The 22,112-nt window shown below is 36.9% G+C and overlaps 1 protein-coding gene across 6 annotated transcripts in view; it reads right to left on the reverse strand.

Annotated features, from left to right (window-relative positions):
* SLC44A5 (solute carrier family 44 member 5) overlaps positions 1 to 22,112 on the reverse strand; it is a 401,632-nt gene that overhangs the window by 135,956 nt on the left and 243,564 nt on the right. Inside the window, exon 3 of one of the 6 annotated variants that reach the window (XM_074381022.1) lies at positions 14,590 to 14,803. The exons of the other annotated variants lie outside the window; for them this stretch is intronic. The gene's annotated coding sequence lies outside the window, so the exon portion shown is untranslated. The remainder of the gene's footprint in view (positions 1 to 14,589; positions 14,804 to 22,112) is intronic. 6 annotated transcript variants of the gene reach the window in all.

The raw sequence follows: 22,112 nt of genomic DNA on the forward strand, positions 1-22,112 counted from the left end.
AATATTTGTACAAAAGAAAAGTACAATCTTTCCTTCCTCTCCCTCCCCACAATCCCTGGGAAAAAACATTCTCTCTGAATATATGACTAGCATACACAAAATGCCATTTGTTATAGATGCCATATCAACTCAGATGGTAGAAAAACTTATAAACATAATCCCAGGATAGTAGGTTGAATTTTGTTGTAAAAATTTTGTAGTTTGATTTTATTTGCAGCATGGACCTCAGTAATAGCTAGCTCTCAATCTATTTCTTCCCAGAGGTGATACTGAAAGGTGAACAATTCTTAGCTTTATTAAAATTTTTTATTATATATTTATGTATATCATTATCAGTTGTTCTAAAGGCAGTGAAGGAAAAAGATCTTAAGTCTAAGACCCAAGTTCCTTTGTTTTTTTTTACCGGAAATATATTCTGTAAACCCCATAAGAGGCAAGTCTATGACTGCATTTCTGTCTTTCTACTGTCATGATTCTGGGGAGGACAGACTAAAATATGCATGTTTAACTCTAATGAAGGGTTATAATTTGAATTGTCTTAGCATGGATCACAAGAATAGAGTTTACAATAGTAATATATCATGAGTAGCTCAGCAGAAGGCTTTCAAAATATAACAGATAAAACAAAAATGTGTCCTAGAAGAGGAAATAAAATAGACTTAAGTAAAAGGAAACAGAAGATACAATACTTAAATGTTGAAAATGCTGTGAAATGTTTTTATTTTGTCTTCCTAGTAAGTTTGTTAAATGCTTGGCTTTTGTATCTGAATTGGAAAAATCTGTTCTCTACTCCCCTAATCCCCTACTCTGCACCATCTTCACTCTGATCCTTTTTAAATGTTATGGACCTTCCTAAAGAGTTAATTACTCAAAAACATAAAAAATGTGTTTATTATGTGTAATTCAAACATCCTGAGAAGTCAAGAATGTATTGCATTCAAGCTTAAAGTGTAATAGGGTTTACATAGAAGCTTACATTTCTATTTAGTAAAAGCTACCTACCAGAAGCCTCAGGGAAAAACAGACCTTTGAAAAAATAATAGAGAATTATTTCAAACTATTTCTGACTAGGCAAAAAAGAAAAGCCATAAAAGCTATCAAAGAAATTTATGAAAGGAAAATGAACGACAAAAGAAAAGAAAGTTGATCACAGAAATCCTAGAAATAAAAAATATTTTGAGGGTGATTTTATAATGAATTTTCCCTGTAGCAAATATTAGAACTATGTGTTATGTGTTTTAATACAACACACAAGTTAGTTGAAAAAAAAAAATGCCCATGTATTGTATTCCAAAAGACTTAGAATAACCAAAGGAAAAATGCAAAGATATGTACATATTTTGTCTTGTAAGTTAAGGGAGGTCAAATTCATTCTTTGTGCCTAAGAATATAAGTTTGTCATTAAGTTATAGTCCAAAGGGTTACATATTAATGGTTGCTACTTTTCCCTAATAGGAGCATTATTTTGAATGACATGTTTGTAAAACATTCAGGATCATTTAATTATATGTATGTCCTCCTGACTGCTTAACATTAAAGAAGTATGTGACCTAAATAATAGTTTTGGTTAGATGACCTTATATTTGAGGGTCCCTTTCTGTCCAATTACCAAGCAAGCTTTTCAAATGCACTGAAAGATTTAATTCATAAATCCCTTAAGAGCCTTCTGATAAAAGGTTAAAGCAGCACAAATAAGCTACTAATACATGACCTTGTTTCAGAAAATCATGCCAGGACTCTAAGCAAGTGTGCTTATTTATCATTATTGAATTGCTACAGTAAGACAAAAAAATTTCCAGAGCAATATGAATATATTTCTTATAAATATATAGGAGAAAGTGCGAATTTCAGTTTAGTATCATAATATTAAGATGTTTATTTATACCTTTATGACATTAGAGAAAGCATTTGTTTCTCAGAAATCGCTATCTGTTTATAACTACAGTTCTCTAATTTTATGAGAGAAAGTTTACTTGCCGATATTTATTGGCATTTTGTCAGTTCTAAAGTTGCTTCCACATTTTTATGTATTTATTATAGCAGCAATCCTCTTCTCAGTACCAATTTCTCTTAGTCAGCTCAGGCTGCTGTAACAAACACCACAGACTGTGTGGCTTAAACAACAGAAATTTATTTATCACAGTGCTAGAGGCTGGGAAATCAAAGATCAAGGTGCCAGCAAATCTGGTTCCTCATGAGGGTCCTCTTGCTGATTTCTAGATGAGTGCCTTCTTGCTGTATTGTTACATGGCAGAGAGAGAGAGAGAGTGAGAGAGAGCGAGAGAGAGAGAGAGAGAGAGAATCTGTCTCTTCTTCCCATTCCTGTGGTCTCGACCCTTGTGACTTAATCACATCCAAAAGGCCTTCACCTCCAAGTACCATCACACTGGGGATTGGGGCTTCAATATGTATATTTTGGGGGATGCAAACATTCAGTTTATAGCAGGGATCCATCAAAATATAATGAACATGTGTATATTTCCACATGAATCTTAAAAATCATGCTTTATATAAATGATAATTTAGTATTAGAGATTTTTCCTTTTAAATTTCACCAAAAAATATTTGATTCATCTTTAACACCCATGTCTTTGTCATCACTAGGTTTCTTAGTGCAATTGTCCAGAGTATGTCACCTTCAATCCTTTTTTTTTTTTTTTTTTTTTTTGAGAAGGAGTTTGCTTTGTAGCCCAGGCTGGAGTACAGTGGTGCGATCTCGGCTCACTGCAACTTCCACCTCCTGGGTCACGGTTCGAGCAATTCTGTTGCCTGAGCCTTCCGAGTAGCTGGGATTACAGGCATGAGCCACCATGCCTGGCCTGTCACTTTTAATTCTAAATTGAGATGTAAACTTTTTTGAATCCATTGATGATACTGCCATGGGAAATTTAATTCCAAACTTCCCACTTGTTAGCTCCACAAAGTAACTACTTCTTGCATTGCTTTAAAAATTGATCTTTAAAAGGGTTGTTTACAGGCCAGGTGTGGTAGCTTATACCTGGAATCCCAGCATTTTGGGAGACTGAGTCAGGATCACTTGAGGTCAGGAGTTTGAGACCAGCCTGGCCAACATGGCAAAACCCTGTCTTTACAAAAAAATGCAAAAGTTAGCCAAGCGTGGTGGTGCATGCCTGTAGTCCCAGCGACTCTGGAGGCTAAGGCAGGAGAATGGCTTGAACCTGGTAGGGGGAGGTTGCAGTGAGCCAAGATCACAGCACTGTACTCCAATCTGGGCAACAGAATGAGACTCCATCTCAAAAAAAAAAAAAAAAAAAAAAAAAAAGCATTGTTTACAATGACTTACAATATTTGATGCTGCCAAGAGTAACAAACACAACTTTATTATTTTTTCACTCCTTTTTAAAAAATCCCATTTCACTTGGTCTGTAGTGATCCCAAATTAGCACAGTGATCATTACATGCTGATGTGTCTTCCCTAAAATATTAATCAATTCTTCTGGATAAAGTAATTGGGAGAAAACTCGGTAATTTGGGAGATACTCTTAGGACTCCAGAAGTACTCAGCAACCAGAGGAAATTAGAAATCTAAGATAGGTTTGAGGTAAACCTTGGATTTTGAATCAATCTCAACTTCCTTTATCCTTTTCCTCCACCCATGGCATAGATATGAATTTCCTCTGATCTTCAGCTTGCTTCTTCACTCAGCAAAAACAAAAACAAACAAAAGACTGCACGGACAGACTTACTTGAAAATGATTTCAGAGAAACACAGAAGAAAGAACTCTATACTCACAACCTAGACCTGGATCCCAACCTTGTCTTTGCCACCAAGTCACCAGGTAATCGTGACTAAGCCTTTTCATATTGTTAGGCCTCTGTTTCTCATCCCAAATTAGGAGGGTGAACCAAATACACTCTAATGTTCTTTGCAAAGTAAATGAATCATTATTATAATTCTATTATTTCAACGAAAGTATTAAATGATACTCATTCTTTTAAATTCTATAGTTGAATATAATGAATAATTAAGTATGTTTTGCTAATTCTTCCTCTTTCTACTTCTGCTACCTTAGATTTTGGCTATACAGCTCACTTGCTTAACATGTTAACATCTATGTTTATCTCTAAAGTTTAGCCTTTCTAAAAAAATCAACTCAGCTTATTTTGGGTTAAAAAATGGCTATGAGCTCATTCAGCAGGCTAGTATTTCAAAGCAACCAACAACTGCCATTTCTATTACCGATTTTTCATGTTAGGCTAAGAAGAGTAAAATTTACTGATGTTTTCCTAACCCCAGCTTCCTTACTGTGCACAATGAACAGCTAAGCAGAACATTAGCGAACATTTTCATTTCTAACTCTAGCAGTGAAGATTTCCCACCACTGTGACACAGAAGGATGCACACTTAAAGACAATACATTTATTTAGTGGATATGAACGTCTTTTGACTAGAAAAAGAAATAACAATCATCTGCAGTACTTTAAATAGAAAACATCTGTTTTTCGCAACATACTTCAAACACTTTGAATTTCCTGATTAGTTGTTATATGAGAACTGTATTTCTGAAAGACGAAATGAGGCATTTTAAAGATGAGTAAATGATCCTCCAAGCAAGTGAAGAAAAACGCTCATGCTCTGGGTAAAGATGGTTAAACCAGATCCACCATAACAGGAACAAATAAGAAATAATTCTTTCAATTACTTGCATTTAAACCAAAAGTTCTACTAAATATTGCAAGCAAAGGAGGATGATATAAACGAGCAAAGCATAGAGAAATGAAAATATAGCACTATGGTCTTATATCATAGCAACAATATCCATGATGCTATTAAAGCAATCTTTGCTTGACTAAGCCAAACATAAAAATATTTGAAGCAATGACATGAAGCAGTTTTTAAAGTATTCCACAAATGCATGCATACCTCATGAGGTGGGTTCAAGAAATATATCTACAAACACATTTATGGGCAATTGCTCCAGTCTGAAGGTTGCAAATTTATTTTGGCCACATCAACCCTTTCTCAGGAATTTGTAACATAAAATGAAGAGGATCATCTATTTTTATCATAAAATGCTACAAAAAGTGCACTGTGTCAATATTTCCAGGTGACATTTGTTTTATTTTTAATCTATAATTTTTATCTTCTCCATGGTTTTAAAATGTTATCACTGAGAAGATACATATCCCAAGTCAAATGTCAAAGAATAACAACAACAAGAAAAAGAAATATAGACCCAATGAACAATGAAGATTAAGGTGCTCTCACTAGTTTTTAATCAAGTCAGTATTTTTAGTGAGCATTTATTATATGCCAGGTCCTGTACTAGGGAATGAGTATCTAGAGAGAGAAAAAAGCTTTAAGGAACTCACAATCTATTCATGCATAAAGACACACAAATAAGCAAACAAAAAATTCTCAATATGACCAGGGTAATAAATGGAGCATATAATGTATAAAGCACTCGAAGAACATAGACAAGAGGGTAACTGCTCCTGCCAGGGAGTAACTGAGACTGTGTTGAACAGGGAACATGTGGACTTGACCTTCATATGTTAGTAAAAGACAGAGGAGGGCATTGAGGACATTGAAAAATGTTATCCATTTTTCGATTTGTATGGATAGCAATAACATTTTGAGAATCTGCTACATTTTTTTTCTCAAGACCTTTCTTTAAACTCCTATGGTTACCCAATAGGTATTGATGAATTAATTTCTCAGAAATACTGTTAGGTAAAAAACCACAATTAGATCATGTTATTATTTATATAAAGAAGGGACATTTTTATATATACATATATAGTAGTCTTCCTTTATCCATAGTTTAGCTCTCCAAGATTTCACTTACTCTCCGTCAACTGTAGTTAGAAAATATGTGAGTACAGTATAATAAGGTATTTTGAGAGATGAGAGAGAGAGAGAGAGAGAGAGAGAGAGAGAGAGACACCACATTCCCATAACTTTTGTTACATTACATTGTGATTGTTGTATTTTATTATTGATGTTGTTAACCTCTTCTTGTGCTTAATTTATAAATTAAACTTCATCATAAGTATGTATGTATAGGAAAATGCATAGCATATGCAGAGTTCGGTACTACCTGCAGTTTCAGGCATCCACTGGGGGTCTTAGGCGTGTGTGTGTGTGTGTGTGTGTGTGTGTGTGTGTGTGTATAGAGTATCCCTTATCCGAAATGCTTGAGGCCGGAAGTGTTTCAGATTTCAGATTTGGGAATATTTGCAATGTATATAATGGGATATTTTGGGGGTGCAATCGAAGTCCAAACATGAAATTCATTTAAGTTTCATATATACCTTATACATATATCCTGAAGATAATTTTATACAATATTTTAAATAATATATGTAACCTGTCATATGAGTTCAGGAGTAAAATTTTCCACTTGTGGTGTCATGTCAGTGCTTAAAAAGTTTCAGATTTTGGAGCATTTTTTATTTTAAATTTTCAGATTAGTGATGTGCTCTCTTTCTGTGTGTGTGTATAGATATGCATATATGTATATATATACACATATATATGTGTATGTGTGTCTGTATCTCTATATCTATATATATCTATATCTATATATATATACCTGATAGAGATAAAACATTGGTCAGGAAAGTATTCTATATGGTGAATTAAGACACTTTGCCTTTATTCTTACTGTTTTTTTTTTCTCATTTGGAATATTTTGTCCATTTCCTGCAAAATACTCATCTTGCCCACCTTTCAAGACTCAGTTCTAAAGCTTCATCCTACATTAAATCTTATCTTTAACATGTAACTGGGCTGTCTCTTCTATGACTGAAAGTCCTATTTTTCTCTTACAATAACTATCACAGTTTAGTAATTAACAGCTCTCCAAGGTTTTATGTGCTAGTTTTAATTCCCCAATTGTACTGCAAATGATATAGATGGTAGATAAGATTAAGGAAGTAGACATGGTCTACTAACCTGGAGTTAGAATCAATAAACAGCACACCAACATTATAATAGCCTAGTTTAGGAAAACCAAGAATGTTTAAAATTCATAAAGTCAGCACTTGTATTATCTACAAACATTATATTATGTACAAACATTTTGGGGAGGAAGGTGATAGCAGTAGGATAGGAAATCAAACCTCTTCCAGAAAGAAAGAGATGGAGTTTCATTTCCTCTTATAATGAACAGTAGAAAATTTAATTATGGATAATCCATATGGGGAAGATGGCTTATATGGTTGTAACTTTAGCTCCCAAATCTGAAAAAACAAGTGATATCAAATGCAAAATTGTAGAAGAACAGAACTTTCTCCACTTATTATAGGGGATAAGCTTGCCCATCTGTGCAAAAGGAAACTATAAAATGCTAATATCTATTACAATTGAGCATTTTCAGAAAGAAAACATTAAGAAATAATGTACATGTAAATCAACTGTCATATGAACTTTTTTACTTTATGAGTTAATGATATTTTCCTTCGCTTTTCACCATTGTTTCTAAGCTTTATTTTTTTACTGATAGTAAGCATCCTATTATGAACAAAAAACAAATTACCAAAAACATAATATTACTAATGATTATGAGGAACACGACTTTGCCAACATGAAGAAATTGGTTCCTGAAGATATTCAGCAAATAAATAGAAGGAGACTTCCCATTATAAATAAACTCATAGTGTGACCTGAATTCAGAAGTCCAGAGCATGTAAAGTGAAGTGTACACTTGTAAATCCAGTATCCTGGATACAGTTCAACAAGCAACTGGAATATATATTACAATATGTATGTATTGGGAAGTTTAAGTCTAATTTTATCATGTTTAGACTTCAAAAATGTGCAGCTGTGAGACTTGTCCTCACTTTCACAACTTGGGCTTATAAGGTTAGAAATGAAAAGCTATTCCTTTTTTTCTAGACACTGTATATGAAATTTGTACAAGCTCATATCAAGTAAAGAATCACGCTTGAATGATGGCTTCATTACCAAAATAGAAAGGCATCTCAAGTAATGCTTAGCTGACAGGTGCATACACTATTTATATCCTAATCCCTTATTTAACCAACCCAACAAAATAAACATTAAAAAAAAAACTAATACATTAGTTGAAAGAGATCTAAATTAAATACCAACACCCATATAAAATTTAATATATTTCCCCACTAATTTTCCTCACAGGTCTAACTAGAAAATGACCTTGGCATTGAAACCCTGCATAGTTACTACATTAAGAAAGGCACGCAAAGCTGCATATTAGTGCACAAAGGAGATTCTTCCGGTCTTTGCCTTCGTTCTTCCTGATAAGCTCTTTCTTTGCCCAGGTTCTCTGAACTACTGTTTAGATGGGGTAACCTGGCTCCATACTGCTAGTTTCTGTAGGACTTAGAAATCCCATAATGGGATGCTGCTACCAGGATCACCCCTGCGGTCCCAGTCCATCTTCTCCAGCCTGGTTACATGGTAGGTGGTGCCATGCCCCAGGGTTCCAGTCCTCAGAAACTACCGGCAGCTTTCCATCCCTGCTGGCTTCTCAGCCAAGCCTACCCACTAGTCTCCTGTCCATCTGTGCACAAACTGCCTTTAATTTTTTTAATAGAAAAATAATGATTTTTTTCACTCTCTTGCCAAAAGAATGCACACTTAAATATTATAGATTGATTGAGAGAAAATGAAAATAAATCCATCCAGTAACAAGACAGCCTGGGCAGAACAGTATTTGAAAAATATAAGTAATCTATTCTTCTGACACATGTATGTATGTCTGACACAGGAATATGGCAAGAAAGATAATATTAGTTTCTCCAAAAAGAGGCAATATGGGTCAGTCACACAGATGTTAGTTATAACCACAGTAAAGGTGAAGGGTCAGGTGAATTTGGGTTGAATGAAATATCAAGATATTGTTATCTAAGAAAAGGAGATAGAAAAAGAAGCTGGACACAATGTATGGGCTACCTCCCCTATGCCCCCAACCGCCGATTCACTAGGTAGCTGTGCCTATGGCAACTATGAGAGATTCTGGTGCTGCAGGTTCACTATCTGGCATTATCTCCTGAAAGCAGGATGACGATCATATGGCCCTTCTTAATTCCCTAACAAAGCTCCCAGGGAAATAAAGTCTCCAACCCTCATCATGGCTTTCAAGACTCTCTATAATACAACATGATCTATTCGGCTTCATTGCCAAAGTGTCTTCCCTCCTAGTCTCTGTTCAGCTACTCTGGGGTATGATGGGATATGCCATGATCACATGCTGTGATCCACACAAAAAAGCTCCACCCTGGTTCCTTTTTAAGAAAAGACTGGCTGCCCAGCAGTGAGAAGTGTGGTATGCAAGCAGCCTCTTGTCTCCAGACAATGTCTGTCAGAGCCTCAGAGCCACTTGAGGATGGAGGATGGAAAAAGGAAGAAGATCAAAAAACTACCTATTGGATACCATGCTTATTACCTAGGCAATGAAACAATCAGTACACCAAACCCTGTATCACATAGTTTATCTATATAACAACCTTCACATATACCCTTGAACCTAAAGGAAGAGTTAAAAAATATGTAAATAAATTCCTGGACACTTGCACTCTCCCAAGACTAAACCAGGAAGAAGCTGAAGCCTTGAATAGATCAATAACAAGGGCTGAAGTTGAGGCAGCAATTAATAGCTACCAAATTAAAAAATCCCAGGTCCAGATGGATTTACAGCTGAATTCTACCAGACGTACAAAGAAGAGCTGGTATCATTCCTTCTGAAACTATTCCAAACAGTACAAAAAGAGGGAATCCTCCCCAACTCATTTTATGAGACCAACATCATTCTAATACCAAAACCCAGCAGAGATGCAACTAAAAAATAAAACTTCAGGCCAATATCCATGATGAACATCGATATAAAAAATCTTCAATAAAATGCTGGCAAACAGAATGCAACAGAAAATCAAAAAGCTTTTTGATCATGATCAAGTAGGCTTCATACTGGGGATGCAAGGCTGGTTCAACATACGCAAATCTATAAATGTAATCCATCACATAAACAGAACCAAAGACAAAAACCACATGATTATCTCAATAGATGCAGAAAAGTCCTTCAACAAAATTCAACAGCCCTTTATGCTAAAAACCCTCAATAAACTAGGTATCAATGGTACGTATCACAAAATAATAAAAGCTATTTACGACAAACCAACAGCCAATATCATACTGAATGGGCAAAAACTGGAAGCATTCCCTTTGAAATCTGGCACAAGACAAGAGTGCCCTCTCTCACCACTCCTATTCAATAGAGTATTGGAAGTTCTAGCCAGAGCAATCAGGCAAGAAAAAGAAATAAAGCATATTCAATTAGGAAAAGAGGAAGCCAAATTGTCTCTATTTGCAGATGACATGATTGTATATTTAGAAGACCCCATCATCTCAGCCTAAAATCTCCTGAAATTGATAAGCAACTTCAGCAAAGTCTCAGGATACAAAATGTGCAGAAATCACAAGCATTTCTATACACCAATAACACACTAACAGAGAGCCAAATCAAAAGTGAACTCCCATTCACAATTGCTACAAAGAGAATAAAATACCTAGGAATACAACTAACAAAAGACGTAAAGGACCTCTTCAAGGAGAACTACAAACCACTGCTCAACAAAATGAGACAGGACACAAACAGATGGAGAAACATTCCATACTCATGGTTAGGAAGAATCAATATCATGAAAATGGCCATACTGTCCAAAGTAATTTATAGATTCAACACTATCCCCATCAAGCTACCAATACCTTCTTCACAGAACTGGAAAAAAACACCTTAAACTTCATATGGAACCAAAAGAGTGCCTGCATAGCCAAGACAATCTTAAGCAAACAATAAAGCTGGAGGCATCACACTTCCTGACTTCAAACTATACTACAAGGCTACAGTAATCAAAACAGCATGGTACCAGTACCAAAACAGAGATATAGACCAATGTAGCAGAACAGAGGCCTCGGAAGCAACACCACACATCTACAATCATCTGATCTTTGATAAACCTGACAAAAACAAGCAATGGGGAAAGGATTCCCTGTTTAATAAATGGTGTTGGGAAAACTGGCTAGCAGTGTGCAGAAAGCAGAAACTGGACCCCTTCCTGACACCTTACACTAAAATTAACTCCAGATGGATTAAAGATTTAAACATAAAACCTAACACCATAAAAACCCTAGAAGAAAACCTAGGCAAAACCATTCAGGACATAGGCATAGGCAAGGACTTTATGGCCAAAACACCAAAAACAATGGCAACAAAAGCCAAAATAAACAAATGGGATCTAATTAAACTCCAGAGCTTCTGTACAGCAAAGGAAACAATCATTAGAGTAAATCAGCAACCAAAAGAATGGGAAAAAATGTTTGCAATCTACCCATCTGACAAAGGGCTAATGTCCAGAATCTACAAAGAACTAAAACAGATTTACAAGAAAAAAAAACAAAAAACAAACAAAAAACAAACAAACAAAAAAAACAGAAAAACCCTTTCAAAAGTGGGCACTGGACATGAACCAACACTTTACAAAAGAAGACATATATGAGGCCAACAAACATGAAAAAATGCTCATCATCACTGGTCATTAGAGAAATGCAAACCAAAACCACATTGAGATACCATCTCACACCAGTTAGAATGGCAATAATTAAAAAATATGGAGATAGCAGATGCTGGAGAGGATGTAAAGAAATAGAAACACATTTACACTGTTGGTGGGAGTGTAAATTAATTCAACCACTGTGGAACACAGTCTGGTGATTCCTCAAGGACCTAGCAACAGAAGTCCCATTTGACCCAGCAATCCCATTACTGGGTATATACCCAAAGAATTATAAATTGTTCTATTATAAAGACACATGCACAGTATGTTCATTGCAGCACTGTTTACAATAGCAAAGACCTGGAACCAACCCAAATGTCCATCATCAATAGACAGGATGAAGATAATGTGGCCCATATATACCATGGAATACTATGCAGCCATAAAGTACTATGAGTTTTTGTCTTTCATAGGGACATGGATGAATCTGAAAACCATCATTCTCAGCAAACTGACACAAGAACAGAAAACCAAACACCGTATGTTATCACTCATAGGCGGATGTTGAACAATTAGAACATGTGGACACAGGGAGGGGAGCTTCACACACTGTGGTCAGTAGAGGGGGCTAGGGGAGGGAAAGCAGGGATGGGAATGGTGGGGAGGGATAATGAGGGGAGCAACACCAGATATAGGTGATGGGGTGATGAAGGCAGCAAACCACCTTGCCATGTATGTACCTATGCAACAATCCTGCATGATCTGTACATGTACCCCAGAATCTAAAGTACAATTAAAAAAATAAAATTTTAAATGCAAGTTTAACATACATATAGAAAAATATGGTACAGCTTGATGAATATATATATAAAGTGAACACCATGTGTAACTCACCTATGTCAAGAACTAGAACACTAGCAACACACTGCTTTGGGTTCTCAGGCATTTTCCCCATCTCTGCAAAGTAGCTATAATCTTGACGTGTAATACCATAGAGCAGTGTTGCCTGTTTCAGGATTTTATATGCATGGACTCATTCAATATCTACTCTTTTGTATCCAACTTCTTTTGCCCAACATTTTTTTGCCCTGTGGAATATGTCTATGTTGTTAAATGTAACAGTAGTTTATTCTCTTTATTGCATGTACTGTATTCCATTTTATAAATATAAAATAATTCATTTTGATGATGGTCATTCATATTGTTTCCAGTTTGCATCTATTAAAAATAATTCTGCCAGGAAAAAATAAATAAATAAATAAATAAATAAATAAAGGTGTGGCCATTTCAGAGTTACTCCAAATCCATCCCTTCTAGGTGGCTGAGGCTTTGTTGGACCTAGCAATTTGAAAACTCTTGTTTCCTTTCCCTTTTTTTCACAAACACTGATCACTAGTAAAGAGCCTGCACCACAGACTACATCTCAGCATCTGCTTCCAAGAACCCAATCTGCAAAACATACCACCACGAATCCAATTCTCTTTTCTATTCTCTTATCTGTTAAATCATTTTCCTCCTCCAGGGTCTAGCTCAATGATACCTCCAAGAAACTTTTCTTGATTTTTTTAGTCAATAATAATTATTGATTTTACTCTGTTCCCGTGAGTTATGCTTGTACTTCTATTTAGCAAATCATTCATTTTTTAAATATATTAATATTCATGGTTGAAATTTTAAGTTTATTGGAAGCATAGTCTGTGTTTTATTCAATTCTGTATGCCCCACTAGAGTGAAAGAATAAACTAATGCACAATCTGGAATCCTCCTTAACGTCTTTTTTTCCTTCTCCATAAAAACTGAAATGAAATTCTGCCAATATTTCATCTCTGATATTTTATACTTATGCCCATTTCCCTTCACTTTTCAGCCATGTTTTATTTAGGCTCTACTTTTTGGTCTAGCCAAGCAAATCTACTTTGCATGGTACGTGCCTACTCCTATTTTTAAGCCATTGCAAGAGATACTATTTACTTCCCTTGCCAATATGATCCTTCCTTCAAAATATTGCTCCAGATTCTCCTACTACATGAAGCACTCCATGGTACTGTCACCCAACTTCGGTCACCTCAAGATCTCCTGGTTCATGTAATTTAAGTATCCAATATATACTCATAAATCATTGTTTTTTTTTTTTTTTTTTTGAGACAGAGTCTCACTCCGTCACCAGGTGCCAGGCTGGAGTGCAGTGCCATGAACTTGGCGCACTGCAACCTCTGCCTCCCGGGTTCAAGCAATTCTCCTGCTTCAGCCTCCCGAGTAGCTGGAACTACAGGCAAGCGCCACCACGCCCAGCTACTTTTTTTGTATTTTTAGTAGAGACGGAGTTTCACCATGTTGGCCAGGGTGGTCTCGATCTCTTGACCTCGTGATCTGCCCGCCGCGGCCTCCCAAAGTGCTGGGATTACAGGCATGAGCCACTGCGCCCGGCCCAAATCACTGTTCTTCATCACTTTTAAGTGATGAAGTTATATATTACCTTAAGTCTTTCCTAGGCTAGAATAATATTATATGTGGCAAATGAAATATATGTGTAATGTATGTGTATGTATGTATGTGTGTGTGTGTGTGTGTGTGTGTGTGTGTGTGTGTATTCTAGATTAACAATAGATGAAGTTTCACTTTCCCATTCCCAAAATGTGTACTTCATAGTTTCCTGTTCTCTTCAACACTCAACACTGCAGCCCTGGGCCTTCCACCACCACCACTGCCACCCCTCATCATCCCACCCCCACAAGCCATCCCTGCCTGATGGTCTTACCACATACTTCAGTGAGAAAATAAAGGCAACCAGCAAGACTATCTCTTCTTTTCATTACCAAAACTATTGACACTCCAACATCTCTACCCTATTCCTTGCTTACTGTCTTAAAACTACGGTTAAAAGTCCCTGCTTCCATCGTAGGCCAGACTCTCCAATGGTGTTCTGGACCCATCTTTAGGACTTTGTCTCCATAATTTCTTCTTTCTCTTGTGTCATTAGTGGCCTTCTAGACACTGTCTAGCACCACACACCACCATGTTCTAGTATGTCTTATCTTCAGAAAGCTCTTCTTTGACCCCACCTTCCTTTCATCCACCAGGAAAACTTACTGAAAGTATTGTCTTTATTGCCTCTGGTAGCCATCTCTATTAGATTCAGCTCACACTCTCTAATCAACTCTTCTTAGTCACACTTTAGTGTCCATTGCCACTGAGATAGCTCTCGATGAGGTCACTAATGTCTTTCATGTTGCCACCAAATCCAGTGATCATTTCTCAGTTTTCATCTTATTCGACTTCTCAAAGTAATCAACACATTTGGCCACTTTAAAAACAAAACAGAAACAAAAACCCAAACTCTTCTGGTATCACTTTCTCTTTTTTTGGCTTCTATAACATCTCATTCTCCTGCCTTTTCTCCAATCCACTGGGTGCTCTCCCATCTCCTGGACTGGTTCTTCTACCTCTGCTTGATATCCAAATGCTTTTGAGTCAGGAGTTTTGTTCTTGGGCCTCTCCTCCACCCTCCTAAGTGTTCTTATCCAGAGACTTGGCTTTAAATATTATCTGCAAGCTGACAACTTCCAATTTTTTATCACCAGCCCTCATTTTATTCTTCACTGAGTTCCAGACTCATGCATGGCGTTCACACGCCTATTTAGTATCTCAAACTTAACACAGCCGAAACAGAAGTCTTAATCTCCTTAATCTTTTCATTTGTACTATAGGGGAGCATCATCTGCTTGGTAGTTCAAGTCACAAATATAATGGTTATTCTTGACTTATTTTCTCTCTTGCTTTTTACATCCAATCCCATCAGTAAGTGCTGCTGCTTCTACCACCAAAACATATCTTTAGTCTATACAAGTTTCTCTATCTCCACTACTACTACGATCTTCCAAGTGACTGACTTCTTCACTTAGACAACTTTAAAAGCTTCCTGCAAATCTCCTTGCTCCTGATTTTGGACTATTATTCACTCTCCGACTAAGACCCTCACATGGCTTTTCCACTGCACTCACTATAACATACTTAGCTTGCAGAGCATCTCCTACCCACCCACTACCCAAGTCCTACTCCCATCCACAATGCCACACACACATGGGCCTCCTCTCTGCTCCCTGAACTAAGTGTACTCCTGCCTTAGGGACTCTTCATTTTGTCTCCTCTATCTGACATGCTATATCCTCAGACTCTGCATGATTCACTCCTGTTATCACTTAAGTCTCATTTCAATTGTCACCTCCATAAAGAGATCTTCCTTCATCACCAACTCTAAGTTAACACTTTCCCTCCTCTATAGGTTATTTAACAGAGGCACTGTCACATCACTGTTTTACTCTCTTCCTCAAACTTATGTTCATTTCTCAGATGTTTTCTGCCCTATTTCCTTCCTCTTCCAAGAAGACAGCTACCTTGTCTGTCTTGCTCATCACAGTATCTCTAGTGCCTAGAAGACACAGGGAGCATAATAGATGCTCACGAATGCACATAAAAGATGCTCTATGAAAAATGCCTCTTGTAATTTAAAACTAAGAAAAATGTTCATATACTGAAGAACTGGTATATTTTCTTCCAGTAAAAATAGCTGTATAATACACTATGTTTTTCTTTTTGTTTTTGACAAGTAGGAAGCCCACTGATAAATTTAATTTCGATACCAGCTACTATATTAGTCTTGAGTCAAAATTTCTTTTTAGGACTTTGAATTTCTATTTTCATTTTAATAATTCTATTGCATTCCAGATGTTTTAAGTCATTTCACTTAAGATCTTTTCTAGAAAGAGGCAGCATAAAGGTATATAAGTAAATAGGAATAAAGCTTCAATGTTCCATAGTTGCCCTTTTTTTCTTTATACACAAAAGAGTATACTAAACAAATTGGTATGTGTCACAATACTGAAAATAACTATTATTATGGAAGGTGGAAAATCTGTCTGAAATTTAGTAAAATCATTTATTTTTACCTGAAGCATTGGAGGGGTGGTAAGTTCACTATCATGAAAAGATGCAAGGAAAGAATGAAGAGCCACTTATCCGGGATGCTGAAAAAGGGGTTCATTCATATAAAGGAGTTGGATTAAGTGGCCTCTAAATCCTTTCCAGTCCCAAGATTCACTCACTCTGTGACTCAACTCTTAATGCCAAAGCACAGAAGAAAGAGTTAAGCTGCTGGGCCCAGTGGCTCATGTCTGTAATCCGGCACTTTGGGAGACTGAGGCTGGTGGATCATGAGGTCAGGAGTTCGAGACCAGCCTAGCCAGTATGGTGAAATCTCGTCTCTGCTAAAAATGCAAAAATTAGCAGGGCATGGTGGCATGCACCTGTAGTCCCCGCTACTTGGGAGGCTGAGGCAGGAGAATTGCTTGAATCCGGGAGGTGAAGGTTGTAGTAAGCCAAGATTGCACCACTGTACTCCAGCCTGGGCAATAGAGCAAGACTCTGTCTCAAATAAATAAATAAATAAAAGTGAAAAAAATAAAAAGTTAAGCTTCAGGCCTTAGTGATAAGCACATACAGCACTATGCAGACACATACCACACATTCTTATGAATTCCAAAGTGCTGTTATCAAGCAGACATCTCAAATCATTGTGACAACACTGTGCTGTCTCCTAAATGTATGCTGTTCTCATGTTTGCTTCTTGCTGAAATAATTGGTATGCTTTTTCTAACTGTAGAGGGGACTTACATATCTGAAGGTGGGGCTCATTATCAAGAAAAATATGATTAAAAATTATAGTAAAAAAGAACACAACATTTTTTAAAAATGTAGGTCCTGTGTTGTAAAAATGTCTGAAAGAGGTTACAAACCATTTTGACTAGTGAAATAGTTTGGAATAAAAAGGCTATATCCATAGCACTTCCTTTGAAACCATTTTTATAAAGTCTCAAATGTAGAAGGAAATGAAGAGAAATAAAAGTAAATAATTGCCCCAAATGGCTAATTCTTCAGAATACAAGAATGGGAATTGAAGATGTGCTCTAAACCTGGCATTTATATTCTTCATTTGGAATGGAGCAAATGGCCTAATGATTAATAATTTATCAGCATGACTCTTCCACAGAAATGTACAGACTAGCACTCATGTTTAATATTTGCGGTCTGCCTCTTTTATTCCTCATTGTGTAAGTTTATTCTTTTTTCTATATTTTTGCACTTTAAAATGTCACTGCCTACAAGTTATTCCTGATAATTAAGAAAATAACCTAAAAACCTGTAGGCACGTTTAAATCAAGCGTTTTTTTTTTTTTTTTTTTTTTTTAAAGTATTAGTTAATTATGCTTTCTATGTGCCAGGCACTGTGCTATGTGCTAGAAATACTAAGATAAACTAAGAGAAGTTCCTCCCCGATAGAGTTTGCAGTTTAGTAGGAGAGGCAGATAATAAATAGATTAATGTGATCAGAAAAATTAACAGTTATTGACAAGGGCTCTAGAAAAAGGAGAGTGTGTCTACTACTGAATGGAGTAAGAGGAATATAGAAAAAATTCAAAGAGGAGGTGACCCTTGGACTCATACTTGAAGACATTCCAAGAAGAGCCAAGAGCACACATCAAATTCAAAAGCCTGAGAATACTCACCCTTTCATTGTAGCCACACTTGACTTCTTTCCATTCCTTAAACATTCTAAACTTGTGTCCATCTCAGGGACTTTGCATTTTTTATCTTCTGCCTTAATGCTTTGATCCCAGATCTTTGCATGGCTGGCTCCCTCTTGTTATCCAGCTCTTACCTGCCATCTGCCCAAGAACCCTAACAACAACCCAGTTCCCCATTTACTCTCAACCATATCATTTAATTGCATTTATGTTACAGTATGTATCACTATTGAAAGGAGTTTATTCATTTCTTTGCTTATACAATTGATGTCCCATCTAGAATCTCAGGTCTATGAGAAACCAGAAGCATGTCTGTTTTGCTCACCAGTGTGTCTACTGGGCTGAGAAAAGTGCCTGGCATATAATGCATATTTGCTGAATGCCTAAATAAATTATCATCTTGGCTCAAAATTGAGGATGGACTCAATCTGGGAAAAGACAGAATTTTGGCAGGACAGAGTTGGTTAGAAGGAAAGCAAGACATCATTTAAAAGATGATTTCAGTAACTCAGCTGAGAGATTATGAAATCCTCAACTCAGGCAGTGGTCCTGGGAGAGCAGAGTTCTAAGAGGTAAAAAGAAGGTAAAATCTACAAGGTTTTAGGACTATTGTATATTCAGAGTAGGAGCAAGAATCTAGTACTACTGTGTCTAACAACTAGTTTGATTATAGTTACATTCACCAAGGGAGGAAACGCCATTAAAGGAGAAGGAAGGGTATAAAGGGCAAAGGAGTTCATGAGTATAGGTTTTAAAATGTTGAGTTTAGGATGCACATGGTACATCAAGGTAGAACTATCTAGTAGAAAGCCAGAAATATAAATGTACTTCTGAGGCTTTTTGAAATACTGATATATTTCTTTTACCTAAAACACCTATATAAAGGGGACATCTTGAAAGAACATTAAACTCTAATGGGAAATTCTCTCTTCTGAAAAATATCCTCTGATCAACCATGTAGTGAATTGCAAGCACTCTTCCTTGGTGATCCAAGAGTAGTCTGTGCAGCTATAATACCAGGATGTCATTAGCTGCTTGCTTGGCTGACTTCAGTTAAGTCATGAGTTCCACTTCATAGAGCTGTACATAGCAGACCTGAGAGTAACAGTTTTGATGATGTCACATCACTCCCCTAATACTAATTTCTCCAATGAGTTCCCACTGCCTAAGAATCAGCTCCAAATGCTTTAGCATGGTATCCAAAGCCCTACATAATTTTGTGTTCACATATCTGCCTCAACAGTCTCACTCTGAGGTCTCTAAACCCTTGAATAAACTCTCTGCTGAGGCAAACCAGTTATGTACATTTCTGCAGGGTCTGAAAATTGATTTTGTCATGCCCTAGAATTACTCCAACTCAGGGATGATGACTGGCACTAACAAAGCTCACGAGAGACTAATGTCTAAAATCAGAATGCCAATGAAATAATTTACATTGAGAAATTTAATTGCTGAGCCGAACTGATGTTCATGTTTCCCTGACCAGTTCATTCCTCCCAGTAGGAAAACTACATGAAAAACCTAATTATCAAAAGGTTGCTTGATGAGTGTGGAGTCAGAAGGCGAATTACATGAATAGAATGTCTAATGGCACTCAGCTGTGCTAGCCAGTGGTCAAGAGAACAGGATCCTTACATAGGATCCTCACATCAATTTGACTTGGTGCCCTCATCTGGAGAGTTCTTGGATGAACAGAGTTATTTGACCATCATTTGTACTTTCCTTTATATATGTTAATACATTGAACAAATTTATCATTAAGGCTTATTGGACTGGAAACCTTACAGGTTTCATTGTGGTGACTATCTACATCTCTGCTTTAATTGCGTGTTAATTTCTAGCTTAACCCATAGAAAGCAGTGCTATTTTCTAAATTCCTAAGTTTGGAGAAAGTGTCCCCCATAAACTGGTAGTCTTCCTTGCTTTGTGGCCCCGTCCAGGAGTCAGCTTCTCTGACCCCAGCCTCAGAGAGCCCTTCCTCCCCTGAAATCCTACAGCAGCCTTTGCTGGGGACCACACATTTGGTGCACAGCCCATGCTACTTGTGCTTGCTCTTTAGCTTTTCATATGCTTGTGTGGTCTTCCCTTGGAGGACAGAGGTGCACATTCAATATTTGTGTGAGTAATTAATGATGAGGTCTAGCTTTTCATTTGTTCTCAGTTACATTTTTTTCTCTGTAACCCCTGGTTACAGCACCTATTCCCTGGGTGGCTTTCTTTTTGTAAAAAGTATGGCTATTATTATTATTTTTTTTGAGACAGAGTCTTTCTCTGTTGCCCAGGCTGGGGTGCAGTGGCACATTCTCAGCTCACTGCAACCTCTAGCTCCTCGGTTCAAGAGTTTCTCCTGCCTCAGCTTCCTGAGTAGGTAAGATTAGAGGTGTGCACCACCACACCTCGCTAATTTTAGTATTTTTAATGGAGGTGGGGTTTCGCCATGTTGGCTAGGCTGGTTTCAAACTCCTGGCCTCAACTGATCTGCCCACCTTAGCCTCCCAAAGTGGTGGGTTTACAGGTGTGAGCCACCATGCCCAGCCAGAATATTATTTCTTTCATAGCTATGCTTGAAAATATCAGCATTCTTTAAAATTGCATCCTTTTTTCAGAAGGGTTTTTCTATTTAAAACAAAATAAAACAAACTTCATCTCTAAAACCCGAGATGATAATATGTGGCCTTTATTACAAGATGCTAACTGTAGCAATTTGGGCTTTATTTTCCTAGACTTGGATCACAGGTCAAGCAAATGGTCATAGCATTTTAATGACTTTGCCCTGATATAAAGAGAGAGAGATAAACAGAATAAGCTGAACTTTTTGCATGAGGACCTGTAAATCTTTGACCTCCCTTGACACAGCATACTTAGATACACATCATATGCAGTGTCATGCCCCCTGTAGACACTTCATAAAAATTAATTGACTTGAAAAATAGTCTGAGGTGTATTCCATGAGACCTAGTAATCCAAATAGCTCAGAGAACTCTGCTACTACTTTCCTGTTAGCAGAGTATCTTGTTTAGGAATATGAACCCAATATCACACCAACAGCATCTGAGAATGGTATAGGGTTCAGACAGCATCTTAGCAAGAGCTTTAAATAAAGACTTAGAAGTTCTGAAGTTTAAACCCATAAGTGAATCTTCACTTACATATGCTGACAGTTTTGTCTCAAGTGTGGCAGTGCTATGGTCATTACGCAGCCTCCTTTGAAGTTCATTCTTGTATTTATCCCTGGATTCAATGTCACACTTCTTCCTTCCCATTCTTATTTTCTTTCCTTCACTCCTTAAACAAATGTGTACAGTACCCCTTACTCTATCAGAAGAATTACACTAATTGGTAATATTACAAAGATGAGATGTTCTTATCCTCAAGGATAAGTGGGCATATCAGTGGGCTTCCTACAAGTCAGTACAGAAGGAGAAACAGTGAGTTATATGGTTCTTACCTAACAGAAGAAAGCATACCAATTCTCCATTAAATAAAATTTAATAGGGTCTACATTACAAGATGAATTTCTCATGTAGCATCTTATCGAAGAGTTTTTATTTCTTAGTTTTCTATGTGTATTCATTTCCAGTGTCTAATGTACTACCAAGGATAGTGCTGAAAACCTTTTCACTAATTAATCTTTTTCTGATTCTGTTGAATATAGGGGAGAAATCTTGGAGCCTGAAGATCTACTTTGTGAAAAGGTGCTGGGAAACACCTTAAACTATCAAAATCACCTTCTCTTGGTTATTGGACAATAGCTCTCACACACACAGCTCTTAGTAGATGGGAAGAAATGAGACACTGAGTTCACCCCTCCTATGCATGACCATCAATCCTTCACCTTTTCTCAAAACAACTACAGCTGGGTGGTGACTAGACACAAAATGCTGCCCTTGTGAACTGAGAGAAGTAAACAGAACACAGAGGACTGACAAGCAGAAAATGCTGTATGAGTCTGTCTGAATCTCCAATAACATTTTGGATTTCTCAGGAGGGCCGCATGATGTAAGCACAAGGTGTTATTAAAGCCTGTCCTGC

This window comes from Saimiri boliviensis, chromosome 11 (assembly GCF_048565385.1).
Source record: "Saimiri boliviensis isolate mSaiBol1 chromosome 11, mSaiBol1.pri, whole genome shotgun sequence".
Lineage (NCBI taxonomy): Eukaryota > Metazoa > Chordata > Mammalia > Primates > Cebidae > Saimiri > Saimiri boliviensis.